We start from the raw sequence: 13,423 nt of genomic DNA, 5'->3' as shown, positions 1-13,423 counted from the left end.
AATATTTCAAAACGAAATTTTTGGACGTGAAAATTGGGTCGTTACACATTAGGCCTATTAGGGTTTCACTAAGACCATTAGTCACATGCTTGGGCTTATAGGTCCATTAAACTTCATTGGGCCCATTAGGGCTTACAAGGCCCATCAGGGTTTTAGTCCATTGACCAAACATCCCAAACTAGTCACTATCCAACAAGGCACACTACCACCCGACACGGCGGCCGGTGGAGGAAAGAGGCGGCAACCACCACCCTAAGGTGGTAGTTTTCAATTTCTTTTATTATTCCATTTACAATTTACATTTACAACCCAAAAATAAACACACTAAATGGGAAATAAACATACACACACACACACAACCACCTTGTGGTGGCTAGCGGCGACAGATGGTGGCAATAAGGCGACGATTCATAGCAGCAACAGGAGCCTAACTCCCAACGACAACTTTGTTTCCAGCGGACCCAGGCAGCGGTAGCTGAGTCCCTATGATGGCGGCCAGAGAGAAAATAGGAGGAGAATGGTGGCAACAGAGCACGAGAAGGAACGAATCACCGACTCCTGTCGTTCTTCACCCAAGCATCCACGTTCAAGGCTCCGACTCCAGTGGTTCTCCTTGGTTGTCCATGACATACGTGGTAGTGCTTCGATGACTGGCGGTGTTGGAGGTCGGGAGGTGAATGGTGGCGGCTGGAGGGAGGTGGGGTGAGGGCTGCAACATAAGGGGGGGTTTAGAGTTACGGTTTGACAGATAATGAAGTTATATACCCGACGGTTATGAGCATCTATCCCATAATTATATTAACAACCCCTCCATCCTAATTCCTTTCAAATTAAGTCAAAAATTTACCCTTTAAACCCCATCTTCTGAAATCCTTACAAATAAAGTACGGAATTTACCAATCAGCCCCTAAGCTTCCAAAATCTCTTCAATTTGAGTCCTAATAATTCACCAATCAATCCTTGCCTTCATAAATATTTACGAAACTAACCCGAAACTTACATTTTAATCCCTAACTTCTAAAAATCTTTACAAAATAAATCCCGGATAATCCAATTTATAACATTTGGCTCCCGAAACCGACATCTCACTGAATATAATGGACTTTAAGGCTACTACTCTTTCATAATTATATTTATTTACTTATTTAAATAAACAGGATGTTACATGATTCCTATTAGTTTTCATCTTGATCATGTTCAATCTTAGATAATTGATACCTAACCGCATGTATCGTCTTTCTTTTAACGAATTGGACCGGTATACTCCAAAATAAGGAACTTGGTCAAATAACCCACACTCAAGCAACTCATTAAGCTGCGACACCATTTCCTTCATTTCCACATGAACCAACCAAAAAAGTGCATTTACTTTAGGAGTCGCACCAAGAATAAGGTCAAACAAGAACTCTACCTGACATGGTGGTGAAAAACCCAACAACCCATCAGGGAAAAACATCAATATATTCCTTAATAAGCTCCATATCAAAGAGAGTCGCCATATTCATTGAACTCTCAATTGCATGAATAAACAAAGACCTCAAATCACCTCGTTAGGCACTTGTGTGCCTTCATCATAGAAATTATAGGAATAGACTCTAGATTAGGATATTATCGCCATATACATACCCTACCTCGACAAGCGAAATATGCACACACTTTTCAATGCAGAGAATTTAGGTCTGATTGGTGGAAAGCCAAATCATAATGATGACAATATCGAACAACTAGATTCCAAAAGGAAGTCAACGTTAAGGAGAATGTGGTCATCTACAAAGGCTCCACACATGTCAAACATTTTCCTACATCGAAACTATATCTCCTGCAACCATGTTACTATCTAATGTCAAAATCAACGAACTCTAAGGTACATAAAAATGAGGACAAAAGAAAACAATGACATAAAATGTCTACTATACATACGACTATTCAAACTCTGAGTACTGACCAGGTCCTCAGTTTTCCTTATGTTTCCTCCAACTCCAATTATATATCATGTGTTTATGATAGTATTGGGCATATACTAACGTTCATACGTATATAACCGCTTATGGTATAACTATGAACTCTCTCTCTCTCTCTCTCTCTCTCTCTCTTTCTCTCTCTCACTCTCACACACACTAGTTTAAGTTAAAGATTGGTACACCTATTTCATTTCTTAATATTTATAATCTTCTAGAATCCTTAGACTGGATAAAGCTTCTCTTCCCAGTCGGCCACCGACTAACTATATACCAACAACTTGCAAGGCTTGTCGAATATGTGCAGTCCAATCATCACCCCAAGATTAATTAATTATATTAAAATAAATATATTAATTATTTACCAATAACTATTCAATAGTTCTTTTAGATAGTTATAAATCTTATATTATTAATATAATTAGATAATCCTTAAATTCAAATATGGAAATTTTTGAATAAAAAGGTAAGGATACAAGCACTTGAAATTGACCAAGGCTCTCGAAGAAACCTGGAACTGGTAAAAATTGACCATGGTTCTTCCAAGAAGAGTTGTTGTGTTGCTAAGGGGTGTAATATTCTGAGAGGGGTTATGGTTGGACCATAGTCTCCACTTTCCAACTCTAACAGGTAACCATAACCTTTTATGTTGGCTAAGTTAGTTGTTAAAATGTATGAATAATGATCCTTGTGGATCGATCATAATGTTCTATTTATTTGCTTCTGTTGTTTGATTTGATTTGTATAATTCAAAATTATCACTATGATCCAAGAAAACTTTGCACCAACCTTGAAACTTTAACATCATTACTACAAATTAGTTTATATAACTTTTTTTTTATATAATTCACACATAATTTAACTATTTATTATTTATTATTTATTTCAAAATATTAATTTTACTAAAAAGGACAAAAAAATTATATCCCAAAATACAGGTGTTACAACTTGGGTACTACTTTATATATATGTTGGAGTTTTTTTTTCCTTTGTTTTGACACCTCAAATTCTTCCAATTACCAATTTCAAACTCACAAAGTGGCTCCCATTGTTGTATTCAAGTGTCAACAATCATCTATTGTGTTGTAGTTTTTGTAATCCACTTTATCCATATTTGGGTGTAGTCTCGATTAGATCAAGTGTCCAATTCCATGCTACATTCAAGTGTTCACAATGCACAATAACATAATAGGTTATCTTCCCAAAGTATATTGCCAAAAGTGGAGGTATTTAGCAAGTTTTTCAAGTCTATGGATACCCTGAGAAGTATTGTTGGATCGTCTTGCCTATGTGCTTGCCTCCATGCTAAAGTACAATGTTATAATTTGCCATTTTCCCAAAGCACATTATCATTTATGGAATTATTCGGTGATGTTATTCAATTCTAAGTACACACTTGAGATATGTTCTAATCTAGTCTTGCTCATGTGACTATTTCCATGCTACTTTCAAGTTTTAACAAAGCACAAAGCACAATACCATAATTGGCTATTTTTCCAAAGTCTATTGCAATAATTTGAATTATTCAGTAGGGCTGCAAAGTCCAAGGATGCCATGTGGTGTATTGTTGTTTCATGCCCAAGAGTTTAATTCATGATGTTGCATCGCCAGGTGGAGCTGTTTTCACATCATAAGTTACCTAGATTCGTTTCATGTGATTCCTAATTTTTGCCGACTTAACTCACATTAATTTATTGTTGATACCGTGGATTTGATCATGACAAATACATTATGATTATCACACAATCTAGTAGTCCATTGCCCTCCGATTAAGGTTCTAAATAACATAAGGTGTGACTTGGCGGCAATGTAAAAGTTAAGTCATGACCAAGGTTGTAAAAATCGCTTGACGGTAGCTCGACGGTCGACTGGTGTTAAGGGATTAGTCGATCTAGTCAGGGATTAATCAATGATTAATCGGGGACCATAGATTATTAATAAAATATTAAAATTAATTAAATATTAATATATCTTAAGAAAAAACAAGTACTTCAAAATTAGAAAGTAGAAAAAATTGTAATTTGGAAATACGAAAATATAAACATTTTGGTATAATATTTGAAATTTTAAAAATGTGAAAATTTTGGAGTAAAAAAAGAAAGTAGGTTTTTTAAAATTTTAATTTTTTTTGACCTTTTTTTGACTTTTATATTTTTTTTTTATTTTTTGACTTTTGTTGACTTTTTATTGACCGATTAATCCCGCCAAGGCCGATTAATCCCGCCAAACCCAATTAATCATAAATTTCTGATTAATGCCCTAATCCTCGACGGTTGGAGAACGTCAATCGATTAATCCACGATTAATCGCCGATTAATTCCGATTTCTGCAACCATGGCCATGACAAGCATTGGCGAGTCATGGCGTTTTTCAAAGCGTGAATATATTATATACATTAAAAGATATAAATCATATAATTATTGAATTTTATCAAATATATGATGTTTTTAGAAGTGTTATATTAATATCTAATAGAAAAAAGTTAACAAAAACTCATTTATTTTAGGCCCGATAAAAAAGACAAAAGAAAAAAAAAACAAGAAAACTCACGTTTTGGAAAAAAACTCGCGCCATAACGCAATAAGACGTGCCTTGACACGTTATTTGAGTGTCAGGCTTCACAAACCCGCCTTGAAAGTTTTCGTAACAGCTACACCACACCTTGATGTTATTACACGTTATGATGCGCTTTTTAGAACCATGATTCTAATACATTGTTCGTTGGTGGTTATGTATTATCCAACTCTTGAAGATACACTCAGATGCTATTTAGAGCCCGCTCAAATATGAAGTTCAATAACCTTTTCATTATTCTATTTGTTCTAAGGGGATGTTTGGATATCTTTATACACCTTTTATACTGTGGTGCTTGTTTTGTTCTGCCTGGAAATTGTACCTTGCCAATCTCACTGTAGCATTTAAATCAATAAAAATAACCATTTTTTAAAATAAAATAATTAAAAAAAAAAAGCTAAATCTTAAAAAACAGACAAAAAAGAAAAATATAGATTCAGTCAAATAGCCATGAAAAAGATAAAAGAAAAGATTCTAAATGAACACAACAAAGCCGTTCAAGAATTTACGCTCACAAAAAAACGAAGTATCAAGAATTAAAGATTCCTTTATAATTAAACAAATATCATATGTTATTAACTAACGTTGTGTTTGATATCAACAAATATGTGTAAACAAATAGCATTGACTTGCCTCCACCTTGTTTGATTTTTTAAAGTAGTTGTCATGAACAGATGACAACGTTTAGGGTCCTTAGTATTTTACACGGTTAATTCTCATTTGATATTGAATTATTTAACAATTTTTATAAATCTTAAGAGACAAAATTACAAAAATGGTCCCTATGGTTTGTCAAAAGTCACAAAGTTAATCCCTGTTAATTTTTTTTGACGAACATGATCCCTGTGGTTTCCAAAACTTGCATCAATGGCCCTTTTTGCTGACATCATCCGTTAGTATAAGGGTATTTTGGTCTTTTCAAGTACGAGGGACTGGGTTTGTCACTATGGGTAAACCATAGGGACCATTTATGTATTTTTTTTTCTATATTTTATGTTTATAAGTTTGTGACTTTTCCACCTATTTACTTTTTAAAATATCACTTTGAACCCTTCACTTTGAACTTTGAAAAATGTTACTTTCACCTCTTTATTTTCTAAATTTTCGTGTTTAACCTCGTATCATATATAATTTGTTTTTTATTAATACCTTTTGTTCGCTAATCTAAAAAAACTATGTTTACGTGTTTATTTTCATATATTTGTCGGTATAATTCAAGGTGATCAACGTTTCGACTATAATTTAGAACTTTCTTTCGTTATTTTTTTTTAAAGTTACATGTTTTTTTTTATAAAGTTGTCGGTTTAAATTCAAGCTTATTTTTCGACGTAGTTTTTTTTTTTTTTTTAATAACTTTATGTACGTTTCCTACGTATGAGACGGGTCATATATAATAACTTTCGTTTGTTAATTTAAAAAAATATATTATATTCGAGATTGTCTATGTTTTGATGTATTTTTTATACATTTTGTGCTTACTTTTATATACATTCCTACGTATCATTTGGGTCATATATAATAATTTTTGTTTGTTAGCTTAAAAAAATGTAGTATATTCGAGTTTGTCTATGTTTCAACCTAAATTTTGTTTCATGTTTTTTACGTATCAATATAGATTCGAGTTCGTCTATATTTCGACGTAATTTTTTTTATGTTTCGTGCTTATTTTTATGTATGTATTTTTTTCATTCATGTTTTTTTACGTCGAAATGCAACTTTTATGACTATAATCACCAAAATTCAACATACAAAATTCAAGCTTATAATTACGCTTTTATCTATTATATGTGAACAAACTTATACGTAGAAACATACATAAAATAAGCACCAAAACGTTTTGCAAAACATATTTTTTTAACGTTTACGTGCTTTACTTTCTGAACGTTTCCTACTTATGATTAGGGTCACATATTATATATTTTTTATTATTTAAATTTTCGTTCGTTAACTTAAAAAAATCTTACTTATTTTTATGCATGTGCTGATATAAATTTGAGTTTTTTCTTTTTCTTTATTTTTTATGTTTTGATTTAATTTTTTTGTACGTTTTGGTGCTTATTTTATGTATGTTCATACGTATAAGTTTGTTCAGATATAATAGATAAAAGCGTAATTATAAGCTTGAATTTTGTAAATTGATTTTTGGTGATTATAGTCATAAAAGTTGCATTTCGACGTAAAAAAACATGAATGAAAAAAAACACGTACATAAAAATAAGCACGAAACATAAAAAAAATTACGTTGAAATATAGACGAACTCGAATCTATATTGATACGTAAAAAACATGAAACAAAATTTAGATCGAAACATAGACAAACTCGAATATACTACATTTTTTTAAGCTAACAAACGAAAGTTATTATATATGACCCGAATGAGACGTAGGAATATATATAAAATTAAGCACAATATGTATAAAAAATACATCAAAACATAGACAATCTCGAATATAATATATTTTTTAAAATTAACAAACGAAAGTTATTATATATGACATGTCTCATACGTAGGAAACGTACATAAAAAAAAAAAAAAAAAAAAAAAAAAACCTACGTCGAAAATAAACTCGAATTTAAAACGACAATTTTATAAAAAAAAACCATGTAACTTTAAAAAAATAACGAAAGAAAGTTATAAATTATAATCGAAACGTTGATTACCTTGAATTATACCGACAAATATATGAAAATAAACACGTAAAAATAGTTTTTTTAGGTTAGCGAACAAAAGCTATTAATAAAAAACAAATTATATATAATACGGGGTTAAACACGAAAATTTAGAAAATAGAGGGGTGAAAGTAACATTTTTCAAAGTTCAAAGTGATATTTTAAAAAGTAAATGGGTGGAAAAGTCACAAACTCATAAACATAAAATATAGAAAAAAAATACATAAATTGTCCCTATGGTTTACCCATAGTCACAAACCCAGTCCCTTGTACTTGAAAAGATCAAAATACCCTTACACTAACGGATGAACAGTAACGGTGTCAGCAAAAAGGGCCATTGATGCAAGTTTTGGAAACCACAGGGACCATGTTCATCAAAAAAAATTAGCAGGGACTGATTTTGTGACTTTTGACAAACCATAAGGATCATTTTTGTAATTTTGTCATCTTAAAATTTAGGCATTTTTTACCTATATTAGGAGGTGAGCATGTTAACCCAAGAATCGAACCATAACCAATTTAACCGAATCATTGCTAAAAATTATGGTGTTGCTTTTAATTTTAATTTACCGAATACATATAATTTAGTTATAGATTTTATCTAAAACTGAATCACTATAAATGAACCGAACCAATAATATTAATAAATATTTTTAATATTCTATCAATACAAGCATATATATATATATATATATATATATATATATATATATATATATATATATATATATATATATATATATATATATATATATATATATATATATATATATATATAATCATTCATTGTTTATATAGCAATAGACTTTATGTTTTTCAATTATTATAGAAAAATATTATTATTTTTATGTCATTGTGGACAATAATGTTTAATCAATATTAACTATTAACTATAATCATTAACCAACTAAAATCGTTAACTATTGGTTTTGACCAATAATCGAACCAAACCGTTCTATATACACCTCTGATTAGGATTTCATTATAATTGTTTTAGAATTACAATAACTGTTCTAAAAATTATTTTCTCAATTTACGCATGTTATACACTTATACTTTTTCATACATTAAATAAATCGAAATTTATTAGGAAACCAAGAAACGTGCTCAACAAATTCAGTTTTCTTTGAAAATTTGCTACCTACCACAGTCATGTTAATTATATAACCTTTATGATTCATGAATGCGCTTAGACATGATGAACAGTATTTTTATTTATTTTATATATTTTTTTTAGTCGATAATCTAACCTATTGTTAAATATTATATATGGTTTTTAAAGATAATTACTATCTAACCAAATTAAGAAAGTAATTATCAATTTTTAACCAAAAATTAGTAAAAGTTCAAATATAGCCCACGAAACCGTATGTTTCTAAAATCGTCTACTGTTTCGCAGAATCGTCTACTGTTTCTTGTTTTGTATAATTTTTTTTTTTCATTTGTAACATAAAAAACCGTAGGTTTTGGAAAACCTACGCTTTCCTCTCGGTTAAGCTACGGTATCCCAAACTGTAGCCTACGGTTTTGGGGGAAAAATACGGTTTTTTTTTTTAATCTACATTTTTTGGGGTTTTGACTACTGTTTTGTGAAAAAATATATTGTTTTAATTTGTTTATTTTTAAAATTTTAAATTTTTTTTTATAAGATATAGAATTATTTTAACAATTATTTTGTTAAAAATTTTTTAGAATTCAAAACATTAGACCTAAAAAAACCGTATTCTTTTTGTGATATACAATATTAAAAAGATTGTTTATAAGATGTGGAATTATTTTAACAATTATATTGTTTATAAAATGTAGAGTTGTTTTTTGATAATTATTTTGTTAAAAAATATGTTTTGTAAAATATAAAAAATAGTTTTGCTAAGCTTAACTACTTTTTTATCAGAGTGAACTATTGTTTTGTAAAACTTGACTACTTTTTTATCAGGGTGGACTACTGTTTTGTTAGACTTGATTAATTTTTTGTCAGAGTGGATTAACATTTTGAACCTACCCTATATATATATATATATATATATATATATATATATATATATATATATATATATATATATATATATATATATATAGGATATAGATCCGGTAAGAATTTTTTTTGGTAGGAAGGTAAGAAGTTTTTTAATAACATAGTTTTTTGACGAACAAAAAAAATGAATCACTAGATGATTCATTTGTAAGATGATTCACAAGAAAAAATTCTCAAAAAAACATCTTTATGATTCATTTTTAAGTAAATTAAGAAAAAATTCACTTTTATGACAATTTTAGTGAATAACAACAAAATCATTATATAAATGAATAATCTAGATGTTTTTTGAGAATTTTTTCTTGTGAATAATCTTACAAATGAATCATCTAATGATTCATTTTGTTTGTTCGCAAAAAAAGTATATAGAAAAAAACTTCTTACCTTCCTACCAAAAATTTCCTTCTTATTTGACCTTGACTCTCTCTCTCTCTCTCTCTCTCTCTATATATATATATATATATATATATATATATATATATATATATATATATATATATATATATATATACACATTAAGTATTTCGTATTTTGAAAACTGCACTCCTCTCTAGCTTCTTTATTCTCAAAATTAACTTAATGAGTTGTAACGAGTATTTCGTATTGATCATTACGGATGGAAGATGGGATTTTGTTAATTCCCAATTATCATATGTTTGGCCACCCGAATACAATCCCAAAATGTTTTATTTTGGTGTTGAATTTTACGAAACCACCACATAAACCGAATTTGTTCATTTGGTGAAGTGCAAGATGGGTCTTTCCGAAGAATCAAAAGTCAGTTTGGCTTATCAACATCCAGAAGAACTCTATTATTGTGGTATTGTTGATGATCGTGATATTAGAATGCTGATCAAGGTAATAAATAACGTTGGAGATAAATCTGTGTATGTCTATGTGGTGGTTGAAGAAGGTGTATCGCGTAACGAAGTGGATGATAAAGGAAAGACATCTACAGCTAATTTATCAAGTGGAAAAGGGAGCAACAACTCAATTAGTAATATTAAAAGTCCAAGTAAAAGTCAATATCATAGTGTCGCTGAAAATAGTGATAATGATGTTGGGACATATGTTAATGATGTTAGTGTAAATCATTACTTTGACCAAAAAAAGCACTAGACGTGGTGGATAAGGTTGGTAATGAATATGGAAAACAAGAAGTTCCATTTGTGCATGATGGTGAACTAAAAGGATATGGCGAGTTTGCGGATTATGTGACAGGTTGGATATATCTAGCCTAGAGTGTGATTCTAACGGAGAAGAATTTGATGATGAACCTAAAATTATTTATTTAGATACCATGTTTCATGGTATTCCTACATTGCCTTCGTGTCCTGTAAACAATGATGTGAACATTCCAGGTTAGAGGCTGGATATAAATGAAGAGATTAAGGTTCTAGAAATTTTTTATGACAAAGAGTTGTTCAAGCTTGCAATTGGAAGACAATGCATGGAAGAAGGTAAGCAGTATAAGACTACTAGATCGAGCAAAGAGAGATTAGAGGTGGTTTGTTTGGTATAAAATTGCTCTTGGATGGTTAGGGTAAGGGGAATCAAATCGACTACTGCTTTCCAAGTCACAAAAGTTGTTGACCAACATACTTGTTGTGCAACAAACTTCGAATCTAATCATCGATAATCAAAGAAGGTACTTGGCCACTTTATCGCTGAAGTATTGGCCGGAGATTATAATAGAGTTTATCAGGGTAATGAAATTGTGAGGGACATAAATTTGAAATTTCCAATCAGTATCTCTTACCAACAGGCGTGGAGAGCAAAACAATATGCGTTGTTGATGTTAAGAGGTACCAAAGAGGATTCATTCACCAAACTACCAGCATATCTGCACAGCTTGGTCAAACATAATCCAGGTGCTGTTACTCAGATAAGAAAAGATGATGATGATCGGTTTGAGTTCGTGTATATCGTGTTGGGTTACTCGGTAAGCAGTGATAATTTTTTATAACAAATATAACATATGAATCCTAATTGGTATTTATTAATGCCATAAAAAATAATTGCAGGTACAAGCATTCATCAAATATTGTAGGCCGACCCTAATAATTGATGGTAGTCACCTAAAGGGTGAATTCAAGGGTACGATGTTGCTTGCAGTGACAATGGACGGTCAAAACCAAATCATGTCTGTTGCTTATGCCATATGCAAAAGTGAATGTACGGAGACATTGTCCTGGTTCCTTCGAAAACTACGTGAATATATAGGCAACGTGGAAGATCTTACATTCATATCTGATAGGGCTCCATCCATAGCGATGTCAATTGCAAATATATTTCCTCACGCCCATCATGGAATATGTGGTATCCATTTGTATTTCAACATTTCAGCAAAATTTGGAAGCAACAATACAATACACGCATTATTTTGGGAGACATGCAAAGCCTATACTATTAAAAATTTTGATAATGGGATGAAAAAAATTAAAAAGGTAAATGCTCGTGTATGGGAATACCTACAAAACATCAATCTAGAAAGATAGGCAAGGGCACATTTTCCTGGGAATCGGTATTTTCTTATGACATCAAATAGTGAAGATTCGATAAATTCAATGTCAAGATTTGCAAGAAAGATGCCAATACTGGTGTTGATTGGAGGCCATTTTTTAAATTTGTTTGTTAGTTTGTTTTAATTTTATAGGAGTACTTAAATAAGAAAAAAGACTGATAAACAATTAGGCTACATAGCAGTAGTCAAAGTCTATGAAACTGTAGTCAAATAATGTCAAAGAGTAGTCCAATTGTCAAATACCTTACACGGAGATACTGTTTGAAATGACAAATCTACTATTGGAAATGACAATACTTTATGCAGGCTACAAAGCAGTAGTCAAAGTCTATAAAAACCGTAGTCACATAATTGTTAAAGAGTAGTCCAGTTGTCAAATACCTTACACGAAGATACTATTTTAAACGTCAAATATACTGTTTGAAAAGACAATACATTATGCAGGCTACGAAGCAGTACTCAAAGTATATGAAACAGTAGCCAAATAATGTTAATGAGTAGTCCAATTATCAGATACCTTACACGGAGATACTGTTTGAAACGACAAATATACTGTTCGAAAAGACAATATATTATGGACCTTGCCTTTACAGCTCCTACATATATATGTGTCCACATGTGGTAAGGCCCTTACCTCCACAACCTTAGGCACACTAAGTAATTGGTAATTGTCTCTTACAAGTGATTCGAAATGAGTTTCTCTGACAGTGACCATGAAGAAAGTTTTAACAACTTGCATGTTTACCTTTATAACCTAAGGCGAACCAACCCGCATACTCAGACTCACATCAAAACAGATTTGATGGATCATTTCCAATCTTGAAACATCAAAACATATTTCAAAGATGGACTCTGTCTTCTCAATCCATCGTTTTAGAGTTATCACCCCTCCGATTCTGTTGAATGTTCTACGCTTCGCATTAGAAAAGTCTTTATAGGTGCATGTTTTTGCAGGTCCTTGATTGTGTCCATGGTTAGAGCTTCCTGTTCCCTGACCATTTCTGCCTCAATTGTTTCCATTGTGGATGTGAGCCAATGTTGCAGTAACTGCAACCGATACTGCTGCCTGGAATGCAACAGAGTTTACCTTCGGCGGTGGTTGCGTGTTGTTTTTCTTGTGCACGTACCTTCGAGGCATCTGCTATTATTGAGTAGAAGGATGATGAGTATATGATAGTTTTTGGCTCCGAATTCCTTTATTATCTAGCGGTGGTAGTGGTTCGGTTGTACTTATAAGTGAAATCATATAATATTAATAAATAATGAAAATAGAAAACACAATAGATAACAACATCACAAATAAAACACAAATTGTTTCATTAAGGATAAACTTCGTAATACAATACATGAAAATTTGCCTTTAGAAAGGCGTACCCTACATAGAGAAAATGAAATCTACCAGCATAACGACTCTATAAGTAATGTAGTCACTTAATCATAAAGTCGGTCCTACATACAACAATACATTAAAAGAGAGCCATGTCAATTGTGGTGGTGGTACCCAGGTGCCGAAATGATGCACCAGAAGTTCAGCCAATTCACTCATCTCCCGAGTGATCTCAGCTTCCTTTTGCTCAGCTCGAACTGACCTAGCTTCGGCTGCAAAGAGTTGTTGCCTGAGAGTGGCTACCTCCTCCTCTAAGAAGCATAGCTAGTCAGTG

Source organism: Lactuca saligna, chromosome 4 (assembly GCF_052625555.1).
Source record: "Lactuca saligna cultivar CGN05327 chromosome 4, ASM5262555v1, whole genome shotgun sequence".
Lineage (NCBI taxonomy): Eukaryota > Viridiplantae > Streptophyta > Magnoliopsida > Asterales > Asteraceae > Lactuca > Lactuca saligna.
The sequence above is the reverse complement of the archived record's forward strand: the minus strand, read 5'-3'. Positions refer to the sequence as shown.